We start from the raw sequence: 22,616 nt of genomic DNA on the forward strand, positions 1-22,616 counted from the left end.
GGTGCGTTTGGCAGGCATTCTCAGATCATGAACAGCAGGTTGCCATTATCCCTCAAGAGAAAAGTTTATAACAGCTGTGTATTACCAGTACTCACGTACGGGGCAGAAACCTGGAGGCTTACGAAAAGGGTTCTACTTAAATTAAGGACGACGCAACGAGCTATGGAAAGAAGAATGATAGGTGTAATGTTAAGGAATAAGAAAAGAGCAGATAGGGTGAGGGAACAAACGCGAGTTAATGATACCTTAGTTGAAATCAAGAAAAAGAAATGGGCATGGGCAGGAAATGTAATGAGGAGGGAAGATAACCGATGGTCATTAAGAGTTACGGAATGGATTCCAAGGGAAGGAAAGCGTAGTAGAGGGCGGCAGAAAGTTAGGTGGGCGGATGAGATTAAGAAGTTTGCGGGGACAACATGGCCACAATTAGTACATGACCGGGGTAGTTGGAGAAGTATGGGAGAGGCCTTTGCCCTGCAGTGGGCATAACCAGGCTGATGATGATGATGATTACAAGCAATTATTTACATGTAATTGGTTAGGCACAAGTCTGGTTGCGGTCAGCCATTCCGAGCCATGTTCAGTAAGGCTTTGATTTGTGCATACCGCTGTCATGTGGTTGTCCCTGCCAGAGCGAGTGCATTCTCCCCTCATGAAGTGGTACTTTAACCTGACCCCATGATCCGAAATTGTCATAGAATTTCGTACTGCCCAGCTCAGTTCCAATTCGACTACACTAGCTTCGTTTAGCGTATCCAGTTTGGTTTTCACTGTGACAAACTCTGTGCCCTTCATTTTTCTTTATGGTAGCAGTGCTGTTAGCAGCGCTCCATCAAGTACGTACGCCGGCATCCAGTATACGTTGCAGGGTATCTACCGAGCGGGAAAACCGGGAAAACCGGGAATTCTCAGGGATTTTGAGTAGTCTGGAAAAACTCAGGGAAAACTCAGGGAATTTGTACCTCTATCAGGGAAAATTGGTAATTTTGTTGAAAGGGCCGAAAGTCGCGGTAATGCTGGCTCGAGTAATAGACAGGAATCGTAATGAATCGTATTTGACGCCCTGTCGAAGGCTGGAGGAGTTTCCAGTGTAGAGTCAACGACCGACTTTCGCGATGCCCGATAATTTCGACAGCTTCGCGGCACCACCACGTACCCCATAGAGTCAATCTATCAGAACGTTTGAAATTTCGGACACGAGAACCCTTTGCCGTCCCATTTTCCGGACTTTTTGCCGTGACCACAGGTCCGAAACGGCACTAATCAAAGCCATCACCACTGCCGTTTTGATTACTTCGCCGCCTCGAACCGGCGCTCTCGCACGCAGCCCGCTGGCAGCCGTAGTCACCACTGCGGCAACGCTAGACCTAGCTGCTTCGACTTTCGCTGTTAGCTGCTTGCCGTTAGGTGCCGTGTTTTTCATTGAAAGAATTCGCTGCTGTCAGCAATGGTACTGACTGCGCCTTTGTGGTTCTCGCGATTGGCTTAGAAGCTTGAAAAGCACGGTGGATTGCATAAAGCCGGTTTCTGAAGGTCAGCTTCGCCTTTGTACAGAAATGTTACTTGGTGAAGCATAATAAAATGTATTACAGTGAAGCATAACAAGAGTGGGAAGGGGCTATTGCCACGGGACACAGTATGTATTCCTTAATTATGCACGCGTGCATCCGGTATCTTCTGTTACAGTACGAGCACCGCTATGCCTAATACGTGTACCGACAGGCCTTCAGAGCGTTTTCGAATGTGCCTGTGGCGGTTTGAGCCCCTTAAGGGCAGTAAATGAGATGCATTTATTTTTTCCAGCTGGCTGATTTTTCGGACGTTTTCGCGGCCCCTAAGGGGTTCGAAAAAGGGTATTTGGACTGTGCAACTGACCAAGAATTAAGATGCTTCACATTGTCCGTGGGGTGAACGAGTGGCGGAAAGAGGACAAGAACAGAAAGAACCTACATATTGAGGAATGTAGAGGAAAGGAAGCGTGCTGCCGCCGTTTTGAAGGAGCTTGAGCTAAAGAAAAAAGTGTTGGCTGATGCCGAGATGCAGGTGTCCCTCATCCAAACCAAAATAAACTTGTTAAAGCAGTGAAACACAACACTGAGGCGTTGTATGCGGGCTCACAGTATGTCAGTACAGTTGAGGTTGACTTATGAGCTGTTGGAAGAGAATCTCAATTGTGACAAAGTTCGGGCCTCATATCACTAAGCTTGCTATCAGTTCATAGAAATCGCTCATATTCGAAAGTATTTGATTCTGTATGCATCTCCTTTTTATTCGTATTTGAGGATGTGGGATCCGACTCGATTTGCAACTTTTTTCGACGACATTTTATTTGCGGTGCATTTTACTAACCCGTCCTTTCTATCCTCTTTTTGAATAAAATAAACACTACTCCTTAGTATTCAAACTGAATTAAGTAGTTTTTTTTTTAATTTTTTCATATGCTTAGAGAGTGACGGCATCGGGCGACGTGGTTTCACCGTCTTGACATAAAATATAGCTCTGCGTCACTCAGGGAATTCTTCAATGACAGTGAGGGAAAACCTGGAAAACTCAGGGAATTTGGAAATGTCAACTTGGTAGACGCCCTGCGTTGACAAAAGCTAAGGGCGGGCCTACCGCAGCCACTTGAATATTTTCGTGCTTTGTTCTGCAACACCTCGCTACCATTATTTTAGTTGCCTGAAAGGCGTGCCTTGCGGATCCTAAAATTTCAGGCCTCCTATGTGCTTGAGAACTAGTACACTGTCGGAAGCCGGATCTTCATTCGAGGGGGTGGATGATGTCGACAACTGAAAAGTCTCCGTCTGGCTCCTTTGGCACTGACCACATATCTGATAACGGCATCGGCTTTCACCACCGCAACCATATGTATTTCCAGCTGTCATCTTCTGCCTGGAGGGAAATTGACCTCAGAGGGTCTACTGAGGGGGTCTTCTTAAGTTTGGTGATCATGATACTTTTAGCGTGTCTCCATTCCGGGGGCAATTGGCCTTTGAGCCAGCTCTCGCTATTCAACAGTTCTTTGATTTTAGTCAGGACTCTAGCGTCGAGGTTTCGAAGCATCGCGTTGGTGACGGCATCAGGGCCAGGAGCCGAGTTTTAGGCGGCTGCTTGAGCTATCTCAAAGATTTCTGCATATGTGAAAGGTTCATCTAATTTGGAATAGGCCTTTCCAAGGTATGGTCGCGTCTTGTTTGGGGCGTCTGTGTTTAGTGGTGGTCCTATGTATTGTTCTTTCATTTCTCTAGGAGTTCCGCGTCTGTATCTGGAAAACTGTCCGATATGATTTGGAGTCGTTTCTTGTTTTCTGTGCGTGCGCTATCACGTCTTGCGTGGGTAAACTGTACGAACCTTAAATGACGAAATTCCATGTTCCCCACTCGCTACAGGCCCGACGGTCCATGGTGCTGCGGCAAACCAAAACTACAACACATTACATGGGATTGCGAATCACACCCATTTGATAAAACACACCACACAGTGAAGCAATAGGAGGCACAGCTAGCCAGCTCAGACCTTGCAGGACAGTAATCCTTCATAAGTCAGGTCAAGCGGGCGGCCGAGGCCAGCGGGGCCTTGGACTAAAGGGCTCCGACCATTGCACGTAAATCTTTTAAGACAATAAAAGTTTCTTTCTCTCTCTCTCTGCCTGGAACCATGAACCAATAAACTGCCACGTGAGAAAACAAAGTTACAGATTACCCACAAAGCAAACCAAGGTTTATAGGGCAGGAATAGCGACGAGTACAGTCGTTGGTTGTCGAATCGAAACTGACGGGTCAAGTTCGTCGGACCAGTGTTGGCCAGGATACAATACGGCAGTTTCCGTGTGTAACTAAAGTACGCTCAACAGTACGGTAGCGAGGCTGTAAAAATAGCACTACATTTTCAACTGTACCAACCCACACCTCTATAAACATTTGCTGATGCTCTGGGAGTCCAGCCAAGCTCTATGCATTGTGGTTCGCATAGAGTGCAATCGTTATTAGTTTCAAGCAAGTCGATGTTCAATCAGGTCAGAAGTTGACAGCCTTTCACACGTTAGAGGAAAAATGTAAGCGATTAAAATGACAATTTCTTCATTTCCGTGGCACTCTCGGAAGGCCGATGTAGTTCCCAAAGATCAGAATGTTTGGGAGCGCCTGCTCTAGCATTTATGTTATGGGGCTGCTGTTGGTCCGCGAAGTTTGAGTAGGGGTTGCCTGCAGATTTATCGACACCATTAAGGACATTTGAAATAAAAGAAAGCCTGTATTATGACGTACGATAACTTGATAACAGTAATAAAGCATTGACAAGCGGCCATCCGCAAAAGATGAGGCGTTCTATTCATGACATTATATTTCAGGGATTAATAACGGGAAAATGCGGCATCAACCCAAAGTACTACTGCGAGGCTTTTCTTTCGAGGAACCCACATGCGTTTCCTATATAGCACTTAGCTGCGTTTGTGTGGATGTCTCAGTTTGGGTGGATGTCCGTGTGGGTTTCCGCAGAACTATTACGTCTTATTTAAGGAAATGTACTGCTTTGGAAACCATGGACACGCTCTATAGATCATTAACGCCACCTATACACACAACAGCAGCAACTATTTACACGGGGAATCGTGCCCAAGGGACGAGGGCCAAAGCGTAGCTTGCGGGTGTGAGACAGACGCACCATTCCTGTACGATCAGTGTACAACCGGCTCAAGTAGCACACTAGCCACTAGGTGTCTGAGACCGGCAGTTTTTTTGCAGAGTGTCGGACTGAGATGGATTTTTTTTCTTTTTTGTGGTCGGCAAAGTCGTGAACACGTTGAGCGGTGGCAGTTTAGGTTTGCAGTGTCGTATTTTTTTTGCATTATGCCAGTTAGGGAGAGTTTCCCCTGCGTAGCAATAATGAATACAGCGAACTCTTGTGAAATGTATTCATGTTAACCACAACATTTTCAAGAAGATGTAGTTAAGCTATTGTTGTTATGCATGCACTACTGTGTGAGCATAGCTCATGCGTTCTCCAATTTAGTTAGCGGCATTATGATCCCTGCCAGTTGATTAAGGTCTGTCGACTGATGTATGGCTAGTATATTATAAGCAGCTGGCATTTCCATTTCTTTATTCATTGAAATGGCTCAATAGCAAGCCGCTGCAGCGTCCTTGGAAGGGCGTGTAAGGCCTGCTGTATAGAGCGCCTCGATGCTCGTGCTCTCCGCTCAGGGTGATGCCACTCATTGTAGGGGCCAGTGCCGCCAAGGCCGGTTTTAGGCCGGCACTCTCTTGCTATCTCCTGGCTGGAGTCGACCCTGCCGCCAGACAGAGATAGAGGCATTGCTGAAGCGGTGTTTCTACAGAATATGTGGGTGTTGCGTTCCCGAGTACACTGACAGACCTAAACACGGCTGAATAGCATTTTCGTTTCCTTGAGAACAGAAAAGCCGGCGTTCGCGTACTGTGAAAATCAATTTGGACAGCTGGCAGCTGATGGACTTCTCGTGTATATGCAGTGTGAGTACCCGACTTCATAGTAGCGCCTAACCAATTTGGGGGTGTATAGGTAAGTTCGTATGTCGTGCTGTTTATGGGACAGTAGTTCTTCGCCTGCAAGAATTCTTGCAGGCGAAGTGCTAGTTAGAAGTGCGAACCAGTGCTAGTTTTTTCATACGACGAGGCTTCTCCAAGTCTGCCTCGTGAACCTCTTCTCTGTAGTGCGCTTCATAAAGCCAGTGCGAACTGCATGTGATCTGAAGTGCCCTCGGAGGCTTGTTTGCGTGAGCCAGTTTCTCCACACCAAGTGGGCGACAGACTATGAGCTTGATGATCGAGGATACCTTGTCGACCCCCTTTCTCAAGCGAAGACGCACTAGTAAAAACATTGCGCGATGAAATTGACGACACAGATATTTCGTTCGTAGAGGCGCCGACGTCAACGGAATGTTGTATTTTATACTACCGTGGAGATTTCATCCTTGGAAGCGTTTTGTAGTCCGTATCCTGCCCCCAGTGCAAGAACGCACTCTTTGGATCGGTCATCAATGAATATGCCCCGTTGACAAATATCAAAGAATATGCATGTGGCGGGCGGAACTTGATCAATGCAAAAAAGTGAAGTTATCTGCACTCTGAAGAACTGCGAAAATCACTTCACATGCGTAATTGCGTAGTGTACGAAGAAGGCACACAATCAACTTGCGACTCTGATACCTCACTGAATACCTTGACAAAGTGGACCAGCCATGCCTAAAGAAGTGCGCAGACCACAAGGAAGCAATAAGCCAGATGCTCACAGCCACCTACTCAAGAGAGGCTGCGGATTCACCGAGGTCAGTGTCACAGAAGCAAAACCGGTGCTTGGTTTAATATTTCTTGTAGGCACTGTAATTAGTACGGACCTTGTTATAGATATGTAAATAAGAGAAAAATTAGACATTTTATTCACAAAGTGATATACGCCTGCACTGAAATATTCTGTCTATAATAATCTTTTTGTAGTGTACACATTCGTAATATTACAGGCCTTCAGTTATTGGGTATGGTCAGATAGGGCCAGACTAAGAGGGGTCCCGACTCTTTTTAGCTATGAGCGAAATTTATATTTGAGGTGGGAAAATATGTCTGTAGAAAGAGAAAGAAATCAACCTTCGCATTGCGAAGCTTAGCATGGCATACGCCGCCAAATTTTTTCCCGTCAATCTAAATAACAAGTACTGTTCGCCTACATGAATTTAAATTTATGGAAGCCACAGTATGCTTTTGAAAAACCGGCAAACATTGGTTTTTCAGCGACTGCTCCTGACTGACCCCGAAATAATTTTTTTTTGCTGGGCCATTTTAGTAAGGCGATGAAGCCATCGCAAAATTTTCTCACAATCTAATAAAAGAATTATGCAACTACATCACCTCTACTGTTATAAAATCCCCGAAATACCAAAATTGCAAAAACGGGAACGTTTTTGAGACGTTTAAAAATAATCATCACCGATTCTTTATGAAAATTTTATTGAATACCCGGCCACGACTGGTCAATGTAGCACTGCGAAAAGATGAAGTATTATTTTATTTACCGTGAGAAAATTGAGCCTATTTAAGACTCATGTATGGTCATCCCAGCGATATGTCTCGTTCTAATAATAAAATGAAATCACTCATATGGAATCGTGAACTAATTCTTTTGTTGGAATTAAGAACAGTGATTCAGATTGTGTCTTCGTTGCCTCTTTTCTAGCCATGAAATGACCTGAGCTTGAGCTTTCAGGGCTCATGCATTCCTATTCCTATTACGGTACGTTGATGTAGCAAACACGCAAGAGCTCGTGCAGTAAGTTCCTTAAGACTAGTCGGGGGGACCTATTTGTGGCATTCATCTGAAATTACATCTGCTACCTGAAACGCTCCCAGTGTACATGAAAGTTGTACGAGCCAAGTGGGAAAGCGCGATAACGCGACGGCACGAGATCAGCCAGCTGGGTATATTCAGATGACGACGGTCGCAAAACTGGTTCCGATTATTTTTCATCTTCAGTTCAAATTTTATTTGAACTGAAGTGCAGTCTTGGGAATTAATTCCCAAGACTGCACTCTTCAACTGTTATCGCGAGTGAGCCGCTTTGATGGTGCTTCACTTTCTATACTTGAGGCACTTGGCTTTCGCGACCCACTGAAGACTTCTTTTCGGCTGTATTCCTAAGTGAAACATTTTCCAACCGTTTCTGGAGTGGTTGGTGCACAACGGCACAGAACGCCGAAAGATTCTGTGCCAAGGGCTACGGCCAAAAACCTGCGCAATGTTATCACATAGGGGCCCTGCGGAAAGTGGGCTAGGAAACGGCGGCCAGTTGGCTACGAATACCGCTCGTGGCGGTGACAGGCTCTTCAAAAAATGTCCCCAATCTTAACGGTGCGGTGGGTGAAGTGGAGATCGAGGCACCCTAGTTTTATTCAGCGCGCATTTGATCGGGTAGTTTGCCAACTGCTCTTTGCATGTGCACATTTTTCTCGCGATGTGCACATTTTTCTTGCTTTAATTTTATGACATGATGCTTTCTCTTAGTCATTTCGATTGTTCATGTGTACTGGAGAAGAACGAGCAGCAGGCACTGCTTCGAGAAAGACGACGACAACAAGTGGTTGGAAGCCTTGTGCCTGTGTTGCCGAAACTTTGTATCCTCTCGCTACGTGCGTTTAATCAATTCAACTATAACCCCTCTTGACACATGGTAAAACGTATCCGCATGAACTGGATTGGTGTAAATGGTGTGCATGTGAGGGCGGCGCAGAGTTGCGATAGTGTATTCAGAACAGTTTCTTAATCGCGAATTCGTGAGTTGTGCTCCATTCCAGAAGCCCCGACTTTAATCGCAGCGATCGAGAAATTGTGTAAAATTTGGCGCATCTGTAATAGCCTACCCCCATGTAAAACCCCTTCAATAGGGTCTTTGAGGTAATATAAATAAAGAAATAGATAAATATGCAAATAAAAAAATTAATAAATTGTGCTGGCGTAGACAACTCGGAGATCACTTGATTTTTGTTTCTCGAGGAACCTCGGTAGGATGGGTAAAGAAGTAGTGCCGGCTGCAAGCGGGAGAATGTCAAAGAAAGCCTGCTGACGTTGTCAACAATTCTTCTAATGAAGGATGGGATGTAAACAAAGAGACCTTTCTGATTTTTAAGAAATACTCTAATTTACTGCTACATTCTACAAACTATACTTTTCAGATTGAATTTTCACCAAGAGGCCGATCATGTGAGAAACTTTCACATCAGCGTCTCTAGGCGGCAGACTTGCAGCTGCTTGCATAAACGTCGTATGATGTTCCTTTGCCCATAAAATTATTGTAGTTCCTTTCGCAATTTGTTGCTGTCTGGTCAACTTTACTATCCCATGTGTGCATTTCGTAGTGATTTTTGCCTGGAACAAACAAAAAGAAAACAGGGTGCGTTATACACAACAGCATACATTGTACACTAAAAAACAAGCTGGCCCGCTTTTTCTTAATATAGGTGTATCTTAAAGTAATTGAATGAATGTGTAATGATTGCAGAGAATTTGGTCGAGCACATGAGTTTTATATTCACTTCTTTGTAGCTCACTAGGTAGCTTCGTTGTGGAGGTCCAAAAGGTGTCTGGGAACGTGCTTGGAATAGAACAGCTTCTGCACTACTAACGTTTCGTTCCAGACACAGAAACGATGTTCTGCTTGACAGAAATATCAGAAGTATAAAAAAAGCGCCAATTCAGATATGCCAAGTTGGCCAATACTTCTTACGCGTGGGACAAATATTGATCTACGGACAAGATATTCGACTTTCTAATAGTACGCAGTAAGCGCATCTTCTTTAGTTCCACATTACTTTCACTAATACGCAGCAGCCCGCAGAAATTTTGGAGGACCATCAATCCTTGCGATTCTTTGAGATCTATCTCGGTTAGATCAAGCCGGTGTCGCTATCCCAAAACATGAAGTTGCCGAGACTTTCAACACCACATTTCAGCCTGTCTTCACCAATGAACCTTCCACTAGCCTTCCACAATACCCCTCTTCGATCATCCGTGCATGCCCAGTATCAATTTCGAACCCCGCGGTATCCAATATCATCGATTCCTTAAAACTAACCTCATCTGCAGGAACTGATGGTATTAATAGCAAAGTTTAAAAAAATACGAAGCACATCGTAAGCATCACCTTAGCACAAATCTTCCAACAGACTTTCGAATCAGGCTCTGTTCATTTAGAATGGAAAATCGGCAAAGTAATACCTATTCCAAAAAGTGGCTAAACAAACACTTTCCGTCCCATTACCCTCACCAATGTGTGTTCAAAAATATAGGAGCACGTTGTTCACTAACACATTGTCAAATTTTTATCTTCTGTCGTTTTTTTTACTCCTACCCAAAACGGATTCCGGCAAGGCCTTCCTTGCGAAACTCAATTAGCTTTTTTTTATAAATGACATCAGTTCTCGTATAGGCAATAACATTCCAGTAGATGCCATATTTCTCGATTTTGAAGAAAGCCTTCGATAAAGTACCTCATCGTCGAATCTTGTTAAAATTATAGCATCTAAACTTACACCCCTTAGCGCTTTAATGGATAAGAGAGTTCCTCACCGATCACCAACGGTTCATTTCCGCCCAAGAAGTTAACTCCACCTTGCCTACTGTCGCCTCCGCTGTCCCACAAGGAACAGTGCTCGGCCCGCGACTTTTTAAATTTGCATCAAGGATCTCCCCGCATGCATCTCTTCAAACTTTCGTCTTTTCGTGGATGATTGTGTCATTTACGGTTCTATCACTAATCCCACCGATAAACTAATGCTTCAGCGTGACCTAATAAACGGTCGAATGTGGTGTCATACGTGGCTCATGGTCCTTAATACTCATTAAGCTTCCGTAATTTATTTTCATAGACGATAAGATTATCAATCTAATACGTATGTGCTTAATGGTGAGGTCATTTATGCAGTAGATTACATCAAATATTTAGGGCTTAACATCACCCGTGACCTCACGTGGTCATCACACGTCACACACACCACAAACAAAGCTAATCACACCCTTGGCTATCTCCGACGTAATATCGCACTTTCTCCCCTCTCCGCTAAGTTATTAGCCTATCAACCTCTTGTGAGACCTAAGTTGGAATATGCGTGCGCGATGTGGGACCCTCATAAACACAACCTTAGCAAGACATTCGAGTCGGTACAAAATCGTGCAGCCACATTTATGTTTTCTGACCACTCATATCATACAAGTGTCACTCAGTCAAAATCAAAGGCTAATCTCCCCAAACTAGATAGGTGCCAAAAAACATTCAGACTTTGCCTTTATCATAAACTCTACCATAGCCTGCCTCCTGACAACACCCTTATCAAGCCAGCACACCGTTCTTCAAGCCGTATCAGCCACCACAAAGCAGTCTACCTGTCACATGCTCAGACAACTGCTCATCTCCATTCCTTCTTTTCTCAAACAGCCATCGATTGGAATATTCTTCCAGTCAGCGCCATTATTCATGACGATCCTGTGCGTTTTAGGTCCGCCATTGAATTACTTGCCTGATTGCGTCATCTGCTCGTATTATCTGTAGAGTTCCTTTAAGCGTGTTTCTGTCAGCACCTTAATATGTTTATCGATATGTCTGCTTGTTTTTGCTTTACTTACCGTGTTCCACACCTATAAAAATGTTACTGCCACCTTTTGTACCCATTACTTTGAACACTTCTCCATTGTCATATATAATATGTTTTCGTGCTTTTTTCCCATATTCCCATTTTTTTCCTGTGAATGAGCAAGGTGTTGTATTCATTACGGTTTTCTATATTGCTGTTTCTCTCCTAACTCACTTCAGTGCTTACTGCAATTGTATTGTGTTTCTGCAACTTGTACTCTCGCCCACCCCTCATGTAAAACCCCTCCAGCAGGCGTATTTGAGGCATTGTAAATAAATAAATTAAACAATAAAAGTGACAGAAATGTCAGAGATGACATCAGTGTGCATGGTACTCAGTCAGACAGTGACAAATCTTCAGATGCCCACCCTTTAATTAATTTTTAAATAATATATAATGAATGAATTAATTAATTAATTATTTATTTTTGGGCTACAGAAGATCGTAGGGTACCAGTGCAGGGGCAACTAAAAGTTATAGGCGCAATGCAAAACAGCAGCAATGAAACTGGATAGTAGTCAGTTTACCATACTACGCTACGAAACATATCCGTTAAGGACTTTAATTTAATGTGTTGTGCAACGGTGTCCGCTACGGTTTATGCTGCGGAGGAGCGTGTTCCGGATACCTTAAGACGCAGGAACGGGCGTGTTTTTCCTGACGACTGAATTCTCGTCGAATGCAGCGGTGAACCCGATTGTACGTATATCTTAAACAAAACAACTTCTCGAACATCCGCTGTGCACTTCGTGATTAACCTCATCCAGCTTTGTCACACCCATATAGAAAATCCAACGCATTTTGATGGGAAGAATATCTAGTATGAAGCACAGTGGCAGCAGAGTTCACTATTGAACAGGGCCAGGAGATAGCTCGTGTAAGAATACAAATACCTTAAGGTATGAGTAAACAAAGTCAGCACACACACACAGACACACACACACACATATATATATATATATATATATATATATATATATATATATATATATATATATATGAAAACACAGGAAAACGTAGTAAATGGGAGAGAAATACGGCCATAATGCGACACATAGCGCTATAACGACATAACTGGTACGAGGTGTTCCGGGATATGTGGAATGGTGCAATGGTTCCAGGACGTACATTCCGAAACGCGGTTCTTTGCTTGAAGGCAGGGACGCAAACAGGACTCTATGGTAAACAATGGTGAGTGGGATGCCTCGCATTGGATGCTCACTGGAAGACTACAAATGAACCTGTACAGGGTGATATGGGCTGGACAAGTTTTGAAGGGAGGGAAGGTTAGAGTAAAATTAATTTCGAAGAACGACTGATGAATATGGAAGAAAGAAAATGGCCTGGAAAAGTGTTGAGATATCTGTGCAGGAAAAACATTGATTCACAGTGAAGGAGAAGAACTAGGAAGCTTACCGGGGAGTATGCGGTGAGCAACACAGCAACAAAGAACGTCAAGCTGAAAGTCAGAGAGGCTGAAATAATCTCATGGGTGGCATCAATGGAAAAGAAAGCTGCCATGAGTAACTGCTTACGAGGAAAAAATGAAATCAGGAAATAAACAGTATATGATAACTCAAAGTGAAGCTCATTACTTTTCGAAGCGAGATCGGAATGCCTTAGAACACGCACCTATATAGCAAGACGCAACAAGGAAAAGAAGCATGTGCTTGCTGCAATAAAGATATAGGGAAACGATGGAGCAGGTTTTGCTAGAATGTAAAGACATCTGCCCTGAGGTTGATCTAGGCACCACTGGCCTCCTTGAAGCGCTTGGGTTCAGCGAAAGAAAGGGAAAAATGAATATGTCCGCAACAGAGATTAATAAGAGGTGATTGCAAAATTGCTGGAAGAAAAGCAGGGAGACCGCAAACAGTGGAGGCGTATAAAAGCGAAGTTCCCAATTGTGGTTGAGAAAGTTTGATGCTGGGAATTCTTTGTGTCTTCTTTTTTTTCTGGAGGAGAGCTAGGACGTTAGACAAATTAAGGACAAGATCTTGGTGGCGCAATCCACCACTCCGTTTGAAACGGGACGCCCATAGCATCCATCCATCCATCCATCCATCCATCCATCCATCCATCCATCCATCCATCCATCCATCCAGATGCGATCAGGAACTGGGACTCTGATTTCAAACGAGTAACTGCTCAAGAATGTTGTGGAGTGAAACTGCGGTGAACGTACGGAAAGAGTTGAGTGGAATGCATTTATGCTCTTTTAGATACTAATGCCAGTACTTGCCTAGTTTCGCTCAAGGTATGCCTTGCTCAGAAGGACTCCCAAATAGTGTTTGCTGTTCACCGAATGTCCTTTGATGCATCACTGGCAAAAAATCACTAGTAATGCTGTAGTCGCTCAAATAGCTCAAACCAATCTTGCCTTCTGTTGTATTACTTACTTATGTTTAAACACATTTCGCAAGGCTTACTGCCGTCTGTCTACTCGACAGATGTCAGCCAAAAAGAAAGATTGTATAATACCAGAGCACGCGTCGGTCGTAAATTCTCGCCGTTGAATCAACACTGGGCACCCTAGTCGAGCAAAAGCAAACTGTCCGTTTACTGAAGCTCTGTGTATTTCATTTGGCTACAATATTTGTCTCTTTGTAAATTGATTGTCAGCATAATGCTTGAATAACTAGTCACGGGATAACGGTCGTTATTAATGGGGACAGTTGTTGGACACAGCGCGTGGGCAGCACATTTATTCTTCCGTAGCTGTAACTGATATATATTGACTTTGTAAATGGTCTTCCGACATCTTCTCGTGTCAGAGTCACCGCATTTATCTCGGGAAGAGCGGAAGAACGATGATAGGGTGCATTGTTACTCATGTAACAATGCACCCTATCAGGGTCGAAAGATATCTGTCGTGTCAGCGTCCGTACTACGCTCAGTACCTCATATAAGATTTCAACATATCTTCATGGACAGAAAAATTTGGTCATGGCGGTGAAAAAGTTGAATGCACGTTGTGTACGAACTAAATGTATTTTTGAACTGATATGATATAATCAGAGCAAGAAATAATAGCCGATAATAGTGTTACAATCGCCCATTGAGAGACCTCGTAAAAGACAAAAGCTTGTTTAGCGTTTTTATGCTATCGTTTGAGGCAAAGGTCTTAAAATAAATGGCTCAATTTTGCACAGACGAAAATGAATGTGCGAAGAAACTACCTGCCTATATGAACAGGAATATAGACAGAATAAAGAAACATTACCTAGAGACGATGTATCTATGAAGTGACTCTATGTACCAATAATAGAACTATGTTTGGAATCTATATGCAATCGCTCTGGGCTCAGATATAACGAAGTCGATCTGCAACATTCTGCGCACATGGGTGAACGCCAATGCACGTGAGGGCGCGTCATCACAACACATGCATTGCATGCCAAAGGATCTACTTCAGATTTGAATCGTACCAGCCCAATCGACCACTCGTGTCGCATAGCCTCGTGCACCTCACCATAGTCACGTAAGAAAGAAACAATGCTTAGTAGCGCAGAAAAGGGGCTCACACAGTGAAACGAAGCGGGATATATATTTACCGATGTCATAGATGATATAATTAGCACCGCCAGAGTACTCCCAAATGACTCGTCGAATATTGTGATGCTTCGCTGACTGTGAACTCCAAGACTCTGGCACACTTGCAAGTCACGAAACCTAGCTCCTTATTTGGCAAACTTGAGCCCAGAATAACAAGTTACGCTCAAAGCACAGCGATATTGGCGAGCATTCTCGTCGATCGTCAAATTCTGATCAACGGTCATGCGCGTCTGCAATTTATATATGATTGTAGCTTAATAGTTGGTGCTTACGTGCCTTCCAGAATGTAAATCACTATTTGTGTCATTCATACAATCTGATTAGCATTGGCCCTTACATTCAGACCAATAAAAATTAGTAAGGTTCGTACACACCGGCACGATCACTTAATGCTGACCTCTCTCAGGTTGAAGCGCGCTGCATGACTAGCTAATTGGAAATGTTGTCGTTGTTAAATTCACAATGCCGACTTTTCTAAACGCTGTGATTGTGGTTTTATGTTTTCGCGTCAATGAGGAGGGTAAATCTCATGCGCGTTTTTTAGGGAATTCTGCCCACCGCGAGCATTTGAGGCGGCTGTGTGACACAAGAACAAGTGTAGTAGTTTACACCATTGGCCATTGCGCACTGTTATAAATGAAGATCATGCGCCATAGGATTTTTTCTATATTTATCATTAATTCTTCAATACACGTTTTGTCATAAGCCTTTGGAATTTGCTGAATTGATAATTGCATGTAGAGGTCATAGCTAAAACAGAAATCACCTGTAATTATTTTAAATGTACAGTACACCTATTGAGGGATGATGAGCGTTTTTGAACTATGCAGGATCGGGAGCAGGAGCTAACATTTCCTTTTTTTTTAAAAGGCGTGACGTCCTTATCATCACACACCAGACATTTATGCGACGCCGTTTATCTGTAAAGGTGACTGGACGTCGTCAAATAGTGTGACTGCTGTGCACAAAGCCACAGAAATTGGTGACACAACACATAGAACCCATTTTCTGAAGTTGACTAGCACAAAAAAAGTGATAGTTTGCATGCAGATGCACGTAATAAACAAATTAATGGCGTTCAGCACCCCAGTAATGTTAGTAGCGCGCTTCTATATGTACAAAATAAATATGCAGTGCGCGCATTTGTTTGAAATATTTTTAAGCGCAGTGGCTTCTGTTGCTGTGAACGTTCACCGGAAAGAAAAAAACGGCACTTCTTCATTTCACACAACTCAATGCAGTGCCATTATTGCATAGAAATGGTCTATACTTCAAGATTGACGTTGCAGAAGATCTTGCCACTGATGCGTGAAACATGGCGTTTGTAATGACGTTTCATGTCCGCATTTTATTTGATGCCCTAAATGTCAAGCCCATAAGACGCTCGCCTTTCTTGATGTTAGTATCGCGAAGAAGGTATACTGCGTCTGAACATTTTCTTCAACATGGCCCTGTAGTCTAGAAATTGCCATTACAGAGCAAGTCCTTAACCCCCCAAAGCCCGGACACCATTCCGTACGTCACAGGAAATGAAAACAACTCACTCACGCCTATTTTATGCCACCGAGAGTATTTCGGTATGAAGAAACCAGCGAAATGATAACTCAGTAAAAGTGAATGAGTATGGTAATTACTTAAGAAGTTATTCATTTGATGAACTCTTCACATCTGAGCACTCCTTCCAGAATATCAAAACTGCGAACACGGGATTTAAATTGGGTTTACAGACATTCAGGCATTAAATTCAGCGTATGAAGAGGGATATGTTGGGCTTTGTGGGGCTAAAGAAATAAAAGTGAAGAAGTGGAGTCAACGCGCTACTGCTCAACATATTGCGCGAGTACCACAAGCAACCGTAGAAGGAGCAAGCGCATCACGAGTGTCACGAGCAACGAGCGACAAAAAACACGCAGCCGCATTCTAAACAAACAACCGACGACGCGCCGTGTGCGGTCGCCGAGGAATTGTTTTACAACGAGGGGGCGCATTTAGCCCGGCGTAGAAGCGCCGCCTGACTTACGTTGTCTTGACTATAGAATCGGTGCACCATTCGAAATAATTCTAATGCGTTGCAATGCAATACAAAGGGCCGTACGTTAATTTTGTAATAGTTTTTAGACTGTGATAAATGGTGAACAGAAAAAGACAAACAAATGCCGTTATAGAAGTGCATGCGTGCGGGATTCGAAGCCGGCACAAGGGCGTAGCATCTGACGTCATCGTCTAATAGTAGCATGTGACTGGCGAACAGATGCTGGAACGACGCCGCAGCGCCGTTCGGAGATGTATGACGTTGTCAAGGTCTCGTCTTACTGAGTACCATACCTCGGTGGCCAGGGTGGCGAAAATGCGACAAGTTTGGAAATTATCCATAATTAGTGGTATTTCGGACATATGCGGCGCATCGAGCTATAAAGGGTTAGCATTGCTTGTTGATGCGGCCAAGATTAACAACGACAATACTTTGAGTAACGAAACGATTATCGAGTTTGTTTTCAGTTCATTGCTTACTATACTACCTCGAGAAGGTCTTTCAACTTGCTTTGGTAAAAAGTGCGCGATGGTCATTGTGCCCATAGTCAATCCTGTATTCGGAATCCTGGGATATTTAAAGGCTGCTTTTACGTTCCGCACTCTCGTATACTCTACGCCTCGGCGCGGTTTAAGCTCCTGCTTTTTACACCTCATGAAAATGACTGCGCCGTGCTTGTGTACTCAAAGGAATTTCATACGCTCCTTTGTGGAACGCACATGGAACTCCCCTGTACATATTACGTTAACGTACTTTAATAAGCCATTGTACGATAGCTCAAACTATCTTTAGTTAGCTTTTCACTACAGTCTATCGAATAGGAGTCGATAGCCTGAATAATATACCGAAGAGGCATGTGCTGCTAACTCTAAGCAAATAAATTGAACTGAAAATAGCTGAAGCCAGGTTGTCGAGACGTCTTGCTGAAGATGTTTAAATAACTGTCGTGTTTTCTTCCTTCTTTGATCTGTAACGATCAATTTGTCAGGACCATTTGGGCTAGCCAAGTGGTCATTACTGGTGACCTTTATCCTAACGCTATAGAATCATGGACATTGTTTTGAGTAATAGCACTTCTTCTGGGCCCACTCAGTAGAAGTTCAGTTTTCTACCATGGTAAACTTGTTTTTAACCACGTTAGTGGTTTTATACTTTCGTCTCATTGCTTCCGCGATTTTCTAAACAATGTTTTTAAGCGCGTTTATGCTTCTTGGTTTCGTCGTTTTTCCTTCATGAACGAATTGCCCACGTGTCGAAACGTTGGCTACCACGACATTCCCTAATAAATTGCTGTTGTTCGATTTTACCCGAAATCATTTATGACGCCTCGTTTTCTCGTCTTTTGGGCATTCTTGTAGGCACAAAGCTTTAATGTATGACTCTGCTTTTCCTCTACCGAATGACATAGGTACGGTACTCGAGCAGTAGTTTCGTGTATTCATCAACCGCAGCAGCCTATACGGATGTTTGGACTTAACATATTGTATATTGACTTCGAGATCATCCTGCTTGATTATAAGCGAAAGGGCTGAGTGATATCTGCACGGTAAACCTTTAAGTTTACTGTGCAGAAGACTGCAGAGTTTGATGTAGAGAGAACGAAAACGAGAAAAGGCAGAGAGGCCAGACAGATGAGTTTGCAGCTTGCTACCCTGTATTACGAGTGGTGGGATGGCAGGGTATATGGGTATAAAAGAGGTAAAGAGCGAAAACAAATAGGAGCACGAAGGGCGTTTCCATACGAGGCCTTAAGACAGTACGGTGCATCACAAGAAGCGCAGCAGCTTTTGCACGACCCTATGATGCCATGTTAACTATTGTCGATGCTTATAAAGTTTTCTTCCGACGGAGGAAGGTCGTTTAACAAGTGGACCGCAACGGAGAATAATTTACTCTGTATACGATGCTGCCAGCACCATGGTTCAAGATAACACATTGTTTCTATTTTAAATGGTCGGACGGGAGAGCGTTACCAGGTGGGAGGCGTATACTTAGTGAGCTTGGAGGAACCAATAAATGAGGCGAGAACGCCGAACAGAAACGGTCTTATAATGATCATGAATTACTAAGGTGTATTAGCGTTATCATATCAGTGTCTTCTGCAAATGCTGCTAAAGCATATGAAAGTTGAAAAATTATACTGAAGCTCGCAAAGCAGTCAGTGGAACTTGCTAAGCGTGGTATTAAGCTACACGACGCTATTAGACCGCAAAGGCGTAGCCATGTACTAGCTTGAATCACAACTAGATCGAAAAGTCAAGTCAACCATGTATGGCGACGAGGAAATCGGAGGTGGTTCATTACAGTTGTAGAATGGATGGCAAGAGACAGGACGCACAATCCAGGACGGCAGAAAAATAGGAATCTCGCAAGTTTACAGGCCTATTGCGAGATGAATTGTTTCAAGGCTGGCGTAGTTACTCATCGTCTTGCTCTTGCAGTGCAATTCAATTCTACAGACCTATGATGACATACCGATGGTGAATCGGGAAAATTAGACAATTCTTCTACAAGTACACTTTTACCCGTGTTCTAAAGGCAGCCGGCTTGTATGCGTGTCAGAACCGGTCATAGAGCCAGTCAGAATGCCAAACAAGATGCCTTTGTATATGCTTTGTTCATCTTTGGACAATATGACTTTGCAGTGGTCACGACTTTAAATTGCTGCCCATCAAACAAATGAATATGCATCGAAATGCTTGATTACAGTTTGGCAGTGCGTGCCTTTAGTTTCACTCAAAAGTAGTAGACCAACATACCTGACTCTAAATATCATCGTGCGCCGCATGCGTCCTTAATGCAGATTATCGCTTTATTCGCAATATTATATGCAGATTCAAAAGCTTCCCATGCAAAATATTTTCCAACGTTATTGTCAATGCACAAGTAAGAAGAACAAACACCATCATCGCCATCATCGTAATTATCATGATCAGCCTGCTTATATGTTAGGACGAAAGCCTCTACCAGCGGTCTCTAGTTTCCTAATTTCCTAATTTTATCACCCAACGTAACTTTCTGCCGTCCTGATCTGCGCTTCCCTTCCCTTGGCACCCACTCTGTAACTCTAACGGTCCACCGGTTATCAGTCCTTCACTGTACATGGCCTGGCCAGCTCCATTTCTGCATCTATATGTCAAAGAGGACATCAGCTACCCCCATTTGCTCTCTCATTCACACCGTTCTCTTCCTGTCTCTTAAGCTTACTGCTAGAATTTTTCCTTTCCATCGCTCTTTGCGCAGTCCTTAACTTGTTCTCGAGCTTCTTTGTCAGTCTCCAAGATTTTGCCCCATATGTTAGCACCCGTAAAATCCACTGACTGTGCAACTTTCTTTTTAATGATAATGGTGCGCTTCCAGTCAGGATCTGACAATGTCTGACGCATGTGCTCCAACCCATTTTTATTCTTCTGTAAATTTCATTCTCATGATCAGGGAGCCCTGTGAGTAATTTACCTAGAAAAACATATTAAATTGCAGACTCTAGAGGCTGACTGGCGACCATGAATTGTTTTTTCTTTGCCAAGCTATTGAACATTATCTTCTGCATACTAATCTTTAACTATACTCTTACACTTTTTCGGTTGTTATGGTCATCAATCGATTCATCCCCAGAGTTGCTGATCATGACTATGTGATCTGCGAACCGAATGTTGTTGAGATATTTGCCGTTGATCCTCACTCCTAAGCATTCCTAGTTTTATAGACTGCAAAATGCTAAGCTTGCAGAGAAAAATGCAAAACATACATACGGCCCCTCAATTATTTTTCAGGAGGTTGTGGTTTGGGCCTCCTGCCAGTGAAATATACCACATGGAGTTATGCAATTGGGCCATGCAAACACGCCATTTAAACGTTTAAGGAAATTACGGAAGCTTGCACAATAGGCGAAACTTTGCTGATGATAGAAAGTAGCGCGACAAAACGACAACGCCCATAGAAAGAGAAGACGAAGACTTGACTGTGCGAAGCTTACCTTCATAATGAAGTTGGAGGATACCACACCTTTCTTGTTCATTCCAGAACTTCAGAGTGTATGGTAGGCCGCCTGTTTCATCTGGGAAAGGAAATAAGATAAAAGTTATGAAGCAAGAAAATCAATAAACCAAATCAATATCCGCCTATTCAGTAGTCGTAAATGTAAGTTTATACAGGCGCATACGTGCGCTATTGCAGCATTTCTGCTTCCTCGTTTATTTCAACGACACATGGGTTATGGTACTGTTACTTGTCTATAAACTCTCGAGTGCGTTGGTGTTGCATGGTAGTGTAGTGTTCCTAGCAACGACGTGTTTACTTAAGATGTAAAGGAATGGTCTGTTTATTAGGTATCTCTATATAGGGACCCGCACGTCGTGACCCACATCTACGACGTCGGTTCGATTGGCGGAGGTGGTGTGCCCATTTCTATTTCAGCCAAACTCCTATGATTTTGCACTTGTGCTTAGCTGGAGAATCTCAAACCATTTTTAAAGTACACCCCATCCGTTCTCTGCGCTGTTCCACACACATACTGTGCAAAACCTAATAAATATATTTACCCGCGTGCTTGTTTATTCTTTTCTTTGGGAACTACATTTTACCCGCTAACAACTTGCCCTCAACGCAAGAAGTGCCTCGATGCATCGGAACTAACTTGAATGTTATAGCTGATTCTATCAACTTTCTACGTTGTCGCCGAACCTTGTGTGACCACACTGTATGCGCGAAGTCAATAGTGTAATACTTTCTGGAAGATACGCGAGCACCAGGGATTGCGGTTGAACTTTCAACGAGTCATGCATAAATGGCTGACGTGTGTGACAAGTAGATGACATTTGGACGATCAACACATGTGCAAGTCTATGTCGTTTTGCCTGGGTGTAAATTGTTTTGTGGGCAACGTTCCCCCACTAAGTAGTTTCGCGACTCCCTCCTGTGCCATGCTCTGATTCTTCATCATCACAGCAACATGACGATATTGCTATTTCATTTCGGTGGAGGAGTGTGATTGGTTATTTTTGAAAAATGCGCGGAATGTTCAACCAGCTGCATTTTTTATGATTTATGCGGGGCCTCTCAGCTGACATTCAATTAGGTGTACAGAAAGATGAATAATTCTGCAGGCACAAAAGAATGTGCAGCGTGTTCATCGTATAGTTTAGAAATCACTAACAGTGATATATAAATTATGGTTGTTTGGTAAGAAATAAATAATCTTATTCGCTAGCTCAGTTTCAAACTTTTGCTGTATTTGCTCACGTGTCAAGCACGAAGTTCGGTATATCTACAAGATCCAGGAACCTTCGACGTTTCCTGGAATGTGCACAGACGTGTTCTTCTTTTTCTGCATAATGAAGATGGCTGTTAAAACATGAACATGATTTCCCACACGACTGTAACACCCTCTAATGGGCTTAGTGGAAGTGTTAGCGTTTTATCTCGATTACGAGGTCCAGGACATCGCATTGCCATGGTGCTGGCACACGATAAGCGGCGGGAGATGGATACATTCAGCCAGAGGTAAGAAATAAATAATGCATATTTCGTGATGTAATAATGGCTGTCTTGCAGCAGGGTCAAGATAAGTTATCAGAGACACGAATACATGGTCACATGTTACAGGGAGATGTTTGAACCAGGGGTTTATTTATACACAGTACAGGTAAAACTGACGGGGCCATAGCCACAAAATGCGGACCGCGTAACACGTCTTACTTTATTCACTGCTGTAGTCCAACAGCTTCATCTACACGACACTAGCTCACACAACCCTCCGGCGGTGAAAACACCGACTCGGTGTAAGCGATCGAAGACAGGGTGAGAAAAGGAGTGTCGGGGTGTCACATATTCCGGCTATCTAAAGTCACACAGGGACACGTTCCACGCCCATATAC

At 43.4% G+C, this 22,616-nt stretch overlaps 1 long non-coding RNA gene across 1 annotated transcript; it reads right to left on the reverse strand.

Annotated features, from left to right (window-relative positions):
* Positions 1 to 8,639: 8,639 nt before the first annotated feature.
* On the reverse strand, positions 8,640 to 21,591 carry LOC126538285 (uncharacterized). The gene is made up of 2 exons (XR_007600951.2): positions 20,717 to 21,591; positions 8,640 to 8,892 (listed from the first exon to the last, which is right to left on the reverse strand). It is a non-coding gene; the product is annotated as an uncharacterized lncRNA (long non-coding RNA).
* Positions 21,592 to 22,616: the final 1,025 nt, after the last annotated feature.

This window comes from Dermacentor andersoni, chromosome 4, assembly GCF_023375885.2.
Source record: "Dermacentor andersoni chromosome 4, qqDerAnde1_hic_scaffold, whole genome shotgun sequence".
In the NCBI taxonomy this organism is placed as follows: domain Eukaryota; kingdom Metazoa; phylum Arthropoda; class Arachnida; order Ixodida; family Ixodidae; genus Dermacentor; species Dermacentor andersoni.